Source organism: Raphanus sativus, unplaced genomic scaffold (genome assembly GCF_000801105.2).
Source record: "Raphanus sativus cultivar WK10039 unplaced genomic scaffold, ASM80110v3 Scaffold3986, whole genome shotgun sequence".
Classification (NCBI taxonomy): Eukaryota; Viridiplantae; Streptophyta; class Magnoliopsida; order Brassicales; family Brassicaceae; genus Raphanus; species Raphanus sativus.
Window position 1 is genome coordinate 1 of NW_026619290.1, and position 7,048 is coordinate 7,048.

Genomic DNA, 7,048 nt, shown 5'->3' on the forward strand with positions numbered 1-7,048 from the left:
TTCATAACATATATGTCAAAATACCTTAATTTAACATATAAATTGGTTTTCTTTGAATATTTGGATAAAAAATCAATAGATATTTAACTATTTTGGTGTTTTCAGTATACTTTAGCTATTTTAAACATTCACTTTTGACTATTTGCATATATTTTCCGAGTATTTTGGAAAACTTAAAGGTATCTTTTATATTGTAATATTTTTAATATACATTATATATAAAACAACGTATATATTTAACTATATAAATTTATTTCGTATACATTCGGGTACCCAAAATATTTCGGTTCGGATCGGGTTCGGTTTTGGTTCTTTAAATACCAAAATTTTGAACCCATTCGGATATTTAATCAATTTCGGTTCGGGTTCGGTGCTATTTTTCCGGATCGAATTCGGTTCGGTTTTTCGGGTTTGGATTTTTTGCCCAGCCCTAAACGATACCATAGCGTTATTAGGTACAATGTATCATCGGCCGCGATAATAGGTTTGTCACTTAAGTAGCTTTTTTGGCTGTGCTACCGTTATTTTGTATATACTAGCGGTTTAATTTTTGTTGTTGTATATATTATTAAAATAAAAAATACAAATAATTTTAAAAAAAAATTATATATATCGAAATTGCAATTATAAATTAAAATTGAATTATACGTGATTCATAAATTAAAAAAATTTACATATAAAAATAATTCAAATTTGGTTTACATGTAAACCAAAAAAATAAACAGAAAAAAGTTAAACCTAACAGAACCCTAATTCCTCTGTTTGCTTACTCCGGTCGCCTCTATCACTAACTCCTCCTCCATCATAGAAGCTTCAGTCACGCCGTCAGCCACGTCCTCCATCGTCCTGCTCTCCGCCAGATCTGGTCTTCAGCCTCTGCAGCCTCTTCATTCGTCTCGTTTCCTTCCTCCATCTCCAATCCGTCTCTTTCGTGTGAGCTATAGGATCTTGCTCCATCTGCACTTCGTCGACAGGAAGAGGAGAAAGGTTTCACTTCGTCAAGGAGAATGGGAAGAGAGGAGGGTCCATGAAATCCAGTTTTATGAACACAAACAAATAAAATATTCAAAATTTAGGAATTCAAAACGTTTAGAAAATTGAGAAATAAGAAACACTATGTTCAACTTCTATGGAGAAACTGAAAAGAAAAGAGAAACTTAGGGAAAGAGAGGATACGAGGAATAGAGTTTGAAGATTGGTTTGAAGTTGAAGCGGTTTTGGTGAATGACGACATATAATTAGATATGTCGGATCTATTAACACCAAAATCGGAGGCGGAGATTGTTAGTGATTGTGTACAGAGAGAAACTGAGATTGAAGATGGTGATATACATAGAGAATTGTGTGTGTGTGTGTGTGTGTGAGAGAGAGAGAGAGAGAGAGAGAGAAGATTTATTTCGGACCCTTGGATTAAAAATATCAATAGTCAAGATAGTAATCCATACACAGGTGTTTTGACCAATAGATAATGAGTTCAGATTATTAATAATTTTTTGTTTTTTTTGACTGGCTTTCTTAAATTAAAATGCAGAAAAATAAGATGTTTTATAAAAACCCAAGGCAATAGTAATAGAGCCTAGCTCTAGAAACTCATATAATACCAACCCATCAGAAGTTAAAGAGCCCATTCCAACAAAAGCCCAGTACAGAGCAACCCGGTTGCAGAGAAAAAAAACTTGAGAACAACGCCAACAGAAATTTCGATCGAGAGAGAGAGAAGAAGAGGTAGACCAGAGCATCACCTAATCCATTGCTGCATCATTTAGGAGGATCTCGTAGGGTTTACTTCACATAAACTTTGGATCATGTTCCTAATCTGATGATCAATTAGTGAGAAGAGAGACTCGATGGATCTATAGGTGTTTCCATGCAAGCGCTGGTTGCACTCCTGCCATATCCAGTATTGAGTGGCCTGCCATCCAAGGAGGATCAGAGAACGGGTAGTCGAAGGAGGGGGATGTGAAATCATCTGACTCAGCGAGCTTTCCCATCACCGGTGTGGACGAATCCTGCTTCTGTCTGCAACCATGCTCCAAAGCTGATACGAAAAATCACAGTCCCAATAAAGGTGATCTCGAGATTTATCATGTGCGTTACACAGCAAGCATATCGACGGTGTTTGCAGACCCAACCGATCATCCTGTCGCGATTTGGGATCCTATTCTGAACCACTAGTCAAGCATGGAAGCTCTGCCGTGGAATACATCTCGAGGACCAGATCACTTTAGACCAGTTAGCTCCTGAAACTGTGCCCCTAAGATAATGGTAAACTTCTCCAGTGCTATATTTATCACTAATTTTCCCATTGATCTCCCACTCATAATAGTCTGACTCTTTGTTGAATTGAATGGTTTTGATATAGGAGAGGACCTGTAGTTGACAGTCAGTTCGAGCTGCTGGAAGACGCCATATCCCATTCCGATGCAGGGAAGCCAGTGTTGCTTCTTTCGGGATGCCAAGACGAGTTCTTACTCCATCTAACTAACTTTGTAGACACCCAAAAGGACTCCAGTTATCTATCCAGAACCTACAGGCTTCACCATTCTGAATTCGCAGATGTATCAAGGGGTAAACCACACTTCTCAGCTTCAGTAGTTTGTTTGCCAACCAAGAAAATTTAGGAGATGGGTTTGTTGTCCAATAGTTACTAACAGAGCCTTTAAGTATGACTTCTTTGAACCAGGATACCCAAACCGACTGTGGCCTGAAGAAGATGAGCCATATCAGACGCATGCAGCAGCTTTGTTCCAAGTCTAGAGGTCCTTTACTTCTAATCCTCCTTGATCCTTCGTTTTCACCATTGTTGTCCAAGCAACCTTTGCTGTGTTATGAGCCTCAACATTTCCTCTCCACAGAAAGGTACTGCACATGGAATTGATCTTTTGAATACATGCTTTAGGAAGAATAAATGACGAACACCAGAAAGTTGTGATCCCTAGAATAACAGTCTTTATAGCAGCAATCTCTCCGAGAAGGAGAGAGTTCTCGTGGACCAGGAAGAGAACCGAGTTTTGATCTGGTGCAACAATGGCTCACAGCTGGATAAAGAGAGTTTCCTCGAGTTCAAAGGCACACCTAGAGATCGAAAGGGTAAGTTACCAGAAGCCATTTCCGCCGATACCTGAATTCTGTTAATTTCATCTTGAGATATGCTTGAAGCAAAAAAAGCTTGTTTTCTGCATGCTTATAGCTAATCCAGAGCGCTCTTCAAACTCCTTGAGGACCTGAAGAACACACTAGACTGACTCGATGTTTCCCTCCCAGTAGTCCTAGCCGTAAACGATGGATACTAGGCGCTGTGCGTATCGACCCGTGCAGTGCTGTAGCTAGAAAAAAAGCTCCAGTATAAAGATCTTCATTAGTAATGCAGTTGGTGAGTCAATTTTATTTTCTTGCAGTTGGTGTGAAATCTGAACCTCGTCTGAGCTGCCACTGCATTCAACATATGAGATAGACAATTCATGGCTAGTACAAATAGGTAAGGGGATAGTGGATCCCCTTGCCTAAGACCTCTAGTGCCTTTAAAATATCCATTCACTGTACCGTTATAACCCACCATGAAACTTGTATTGCAGATACAACAGGACAGCCAATGAAGGAACTGTTGTGGAAGGCCCAGACCATGGAGATAGGACAGCAGAAACTCCCACGACAGAGTGTCGAACGCCTTTGCAATATCGATTTTAATGGTAATCTTCTTTGCACCTTTGTTTTTATGGTAACCATTAGTTAGTTCAGCTGCTAGGACTGAGTTCTCTAGGAGTAGCCTTCCCTTTACAAAAGTTGTTTGGCATGGTAGGATAAGAGAAGGCAGAATTAGTTTCAATCTTTTTACCAGCAATCTAGAGATGACCTTATAAATGTGTTAAGACGTGAGATTGGCCTGAACTCAGTTATCTTTGACGCTCCAGGAAACTTAGGAACAAGGGTGAGGATGGTGGCGTTTGTTGACAAGCAGGCGGTCAAGTTTTTTGACGATAGATGAGTCCGACTGGTTGTTTGTCCAAGTGTGGCATGGCCCTAGGTAACGCAAGTCAAACAGACCAGCTTGGAGGAAGCAGTCCTGAACTTGATACATGAGATTATCAGTTTGATCAATTGATGGGCTGGAGTGTTTCAATGGGAAGAGAATCTGATTTAAATCTCCCCCCCCCCCACTATCCAGTTTCTAGTATCAAGATCAACTGCTGAGTGATTCTGCAGCAAGTCATTCCAGAGCTCCATTCTCTCTTCACTAAGGTTGGAAGCATAAATAGCAGTGTAGTAAATTGGAGCTTGGTTTGGGACAGTGATAAAGCAAGTTATGTACTGCCTCGACTGGAATAAGAGCTGAGTATCCAGAGGGTCTTTCCAGATGAGAACAATGCGTCCATCTGGGTCCGAGAGATAGTTAGATAGGTATTTCCATCTAGGGCTGATCTTCAAAAGGATAGATGCTAGATGAGGTTCTTTTATATGAGTTTCTAACAAGTCTCCAAAAAGGGGATTTTGAATATTAAGCCAGTCTACAAATGGCTGGTGCTTATCCGGATCATTTAGGTCACGGACATTCCAAAAAAATAGGTTAAGACTTATAGGGATGGGCTTGGAGGGTCCTCAAGGAGAGGAGGAAGGTAAACTAGCTGGGATAGGGACAACAGGGTTGCAAGGAGGAAGAAGGAAAGCCAAGGAAGGGGGGTGGGAGTTGAAAGAGAGAGGCTGAAACGGGTTATGAATAGGTAATAAATGGTTTTAATTGGAGAAGGAAGGAGCTAAGGGAGGGGAGAGGGTTGGAGAGGATCTTGAGCGTTTTAAGGATGGATGAGGGACATGATCAGGGGAGGAGAAGGAAGAGGGAAACTCAGTAGCTAAGGTTTTATCAGGAGGTTCAAGAGGAGACTGGACAGTAGGGGGTTCAACAGCTAGAGGAAAGTTAACAGGTTGGGATTCTTTTCTGGTATTTTTTGGAGGCTTTGGATGGGGTAAAAGATGATTTAGTAGTAGAGGAATTTATAGGAGTTTTCTGGGTTTTTTCCTGAGGTTTTAGAGTTTGCATTGTTCTAAGATGATGAAGTTTCCCTCGTTTTTGATGCAGGCGCTGGAGGAGAGAATGTGAGGCAATTACGCACTATATGGCCTAGCTCATGGCATTGGGAGCAAGTGGGAGGAACCCATGGATAGTGGACCGAGACTTCGACAACTTCACCACTCTCTCTCTTTCGAACTCAACCACAGTGGGTAATGGAACAGTTAAGTCTACTTCAACTTTGACATGAGAGACTGTTAAACTGACCATGTTCTTTGTAAGCTCATCCGTTTATCTAGGCTCACCCACAAGACAAGTCACCAAACTAAGACTTTCATCATACCGGAGATCAAGAGGCACACCGGTGAGATGGGCCCAGATCTTTATAGCCTTCAAAGAGGGATTATTTCTGGAGTGATCGGAGCTCCACTGAGCAGTATGGAACATCGAATCGCCAACGTACCATATATTCTTCTCCAAAATATTATGCCTGAGGTAATCACGCTGAATCCGCACAAGAACATAACGGTTTATAGGATTGTTATGTATCTAGAGTCTCTTGCCCTTACTCCACATATGTTAAAAACACTCTGTATCTGATTAAATGGGGGAGACTTTCATTGAAGTAGCAAATAATGTAGTCTTTATGGATTTCAGCTCCTTTTTTGAAAACTGAATCAGGTATGACTACTCATGGGCGACCAGACGGAGCAATGGAGACAGGAGCAAGACGCTACATGGATATATCCGCAGAGGTTCTCATTTTCTCAACAAGGGTTTGGTTCGGAGAAGGGTTTTTCTCAAGAGCTGAAATAGTCATAGCTGGTATGGGAGTAACAGGTAATGGGGGCAGGAGGGAGGTGTTTTGGTTAAAGTTGGAAGCTTTGTTGGTTTGAGTGGGGGAGGAGGCTTTGGGAGGGATGATTGAGTAGTTTTGGTCTGTGAAAGTTTCAGAACTTTCAGTGAGTACTGTAGCAGGAGTAGATCTACTTTCTGGAACAGTGTCAGTTATGGATAAGGTTGTGTTGTCTTGCTCTATCTCCATTGAAGTGGTACCAGAGCAAGCAGTTTCGACTTGCTTCTTCTCCTGAGAAGGTGCAGTAGTAGTATGGGCTCGAGTCTCCTTACGGGATCCCTTGCGGGGAGGACCATAAGCAACATGATTAGTAGTGGTTTCAGTGAGGGAATGAAAGTGTACAGGAGAGAGAGGCGAAGAGAGGTCGGGAGGGTCAGGAGGAGGGCCGGGGGAGGTTCGCCAGGAGCAAACGCCGGAGGATTCACGCTGGAAGCACAGCTAGAAACATTCCACACAGTCTTCATCGGGAGTCATGTCAGAGAGGATCTAACTTATTTTTTTTTGTTTTGTTTTGGTGTAGTATTATATGGAGGAGGAAAAAATATAACGAGAAGTGGTGTTTTGATAATCAAACGAAAATACTTCACTCACGAGAAGTGGTGTATATTTTTGTATTTTTTGATATTTTATCTTTAGTGGATAGATATAGAAGTTTATATGTTGGATAATACAAAATCTGAAGTGTTGTACATAGTTGGCACCACACATATATATATATATAATATATATATATATATATATATATAGAATTAAGCTTAAGTGATGTACATAGCTGAGATTAATTTTTGAAAAAGATTAAGTTTATAGTTTCATATCTATAATTTAGAATTCAAGTTTTTTAAATATTACAATTGGAGTTTGCTTTTTAGACATAGGGTTTGAAGGTAAATGATTCATTTAAAATTAGTTTTTATTTGGAGTTTATAATAAATGTTGGAGTATAGAGGGTTTGAAGGTTAAAAGTTCTGGAGTATTGATTTAAAATTGAGATTAATTTTTGAAAATATTAATTTTGAGTTTATATTCAAGTTTTGAAGTGAAATTTAAGATTTGATTTAAAAGTTTTTGAGTTTAAAGTTTTTACTTAAGAGTTTAGAGGTTGTGTTTAAAATTTAGGGTTTAAGATTTAGGTTTAGAGTTTAGAGTTTAAAAATTTATTATTTTTGGAGGCAAATAAAATAGATTGA

The 7,048-nt window shown here is 39.8% G+C and overlaps 1 long non-coding RNA gene across 1 annotated transcript; it reads right to left on the bottom strand.

Annotated features, from left to right (window-relative positions):
* Positions 1-631: 631 nt before the first annotated feature.
* LOC130507071 (uncharacterized) lies at positions 632-6,540 on the bottom strand. Its single transcript, XR_008942197.1, has 2 exons — positions 1,177-6,540; positions 632-993 (listed from the first exon to the last, which is right to left on the bottom strand). It is a non-coding gene; the product is annotated as an uncharacterized LOC130507071 (long non-coding RNA).
* Between the last annotated feature and the right edge of the window lie 508 nt (positions 6,541-7,048).